Source organism: Dipodomys ordii, unplaced genomic scaffold (assembly GCF_000151885.1).
Source record: "Dipodomys ordii isolate 6190 unplaced genomic scaffold, Dord_2.0 Scaffold73, whole genome shotgun sequence".
In the NCBI taxonomy this organism is placed as follows: Eukaryota; Metazoa; Chordata; class Mammalia; order Rodentia; family Heteromyidae; genus Dipodomys; species Dipodomys ordii.
In genome coordinates, this window is record NW_012267289.1 from 3234169 (window position 1) to 3236330 (window position 2162).

The window sequence follows — 2162 nt, forward strand, 5'->3', positions numbered from 1 at the left end:
CAATATGGTAGCTGAAATATTACTTTAAGAATATTTACATTTTCCGGGCGCCAGCGGCTCATGCCTGTAATTCTAGCTACTCAGGAGGTTGAGTTCTGTAATTCTAGCTACTCAAGAGGTTGAGTTCTGAGGATCGCAGTTCAACGCCAGCCCAGGCAGAAATATCCGGGAAGGTGGGAAATGGTGCTGTGGTTCACGTGGTAGAGCACTCTCCTTGAGCTGAAGAGCTGAGAGACAGTGCCCACGCCCAGAGTTCAAGTTCCCCAACCGAAAAAAAAAAATATAATATAATAACAATATTTACATTAAACCTAATTCTGTGTGTCTCCCCTCATTTAAAAAACATTTATGATGTGGACCTTATAAGTTTGTTGAGTTCTGTTTGACCTAAAGGAACTTTTATAGTAATTTCCTTAAGAAAATCCTGCCTGTAATCCCAGTTACACAAGAGGCTGAGATCTGAGGATTGAGGTTCATAGCCAGCCCTGGCAGGAAAGTCTGTGAGACTCTTATTTCCAATAAACCACTCAGAAAACCAGAAATGGCACTGTGGTTCAAGAGGTAGAATACTAGCCTTGAGCTGAAGAGTGGAGGGACAGTGCCCAAGCTGAGTTCAAGTCCCATAACTGACAAAAAAAAACAAAAAGAAAAAATTACATTGGTTAATAATGTATTCAATATGAAAGTTCTAATAGTATTTTTTAACTCTAATACAGATATTTCACCTGAATGGTTTAGTTACACACACACACACACACACACACACACAAAACAAAACCAAAAAAAACAGCACACTTATGCTTACAGAAGTATAACTTGTGGGGACAAGTGGCCCCTAATTTTAACTCTAGCTATCCAGGAGGCTAAAATCTGAAGATCATGGTTTGAAGCCTGGCTGAGAGAAACATTCATGAGACTTTAATCTCCAATTTACGACAAAAATTAGAGAAGAAAAAATGCATATTTTCTTCTGATGCTTTTTGAATTTGGTCATTTAAAAGTCATGATAAAATTGATAAAAATAAATGATCTGTCAAGAAATGGTAGGCAACAATGCTCAATAAGGAATGTACTCATTACCTTGCTCATGTAACTATAACCCCTCTGTACAGAATTTTTACAATAAAAATGCACCAAAAAAAGAGAAAAAAATGGTAGTCCAACTTCTTATATTTTTAATCATAAATTCAAACTCACTAAAGCCTCTTCCTGTGTTTTCATTCCTGTGTTGGAATTGGAGTTGATGTGTTACATAAAACAAGATTTGGTGATTATGTTTGTACATAGCAACTCATACTGTATTAAGAAAGAAAAGTTAAAAGAATTACTTTAAAAGTATGTCATCCTCTGAAAACTGAGAACATTTTAAATAAATTTAATTTTGAATCAATAGCAAAAATAATTTAGATGACAAGTGCATTAAAGAAAGAGCTATTCTAACTTAGAACACTGTACTAACTCATAAGAAAAGAGATTAGCTTCATTTTATAACATAATATCCATGACAACAGTAATCTCTACATTCTAATGAAACCACATCTGTTCCTTAAGAATTTTTGTTACTGTACTTGAAGAACAAACAAGTATATGTGTTTAGAGGTTAGGAGAATATTTTGTAAGGTAATTTAATTATTATTCTAAATTATTTATAGAATAAAATGTTTACTAGTATCCATGAAATGTGGCTGAAATGTGGATTAGTTCTGAAATTTTATTTTAAATTCTGTTTGACAGGAAGTTCAATTTTTGAAATTTCAAGTTTTGAAATCTGTGACCAAAAATAAATGATTGGATTGTTCATCCTAAAGGGCTATGAATATCATCGCTTTAGGTTGTCTTTCAGTTACATTAAGAAAGTATAGAAAAATGACATTTGTAAGAAGAAAGGATTGTAAGAATCAACTAAAAGAAAACACTAACAATGAACTACATTCCGGGTAGTAAGCAGTCTGGATATCATGAGTCACCAGGCTTGTTCAGTTATTGTTGTAACTTGCTTTGAATTCATACTTTGTCTCATGTTCAAATTCTCAAGTATTTTGTCAGTTCAGAAATGATTTTTTTTTTCGTTTGTGGGTCTTGAACTCTGGGCTTGAGGCACTGTCCAAGGGGAGCACTCCATGGCTTGAGCCACAGTGCCACCTCCAAGTTTCTGGTGGTTT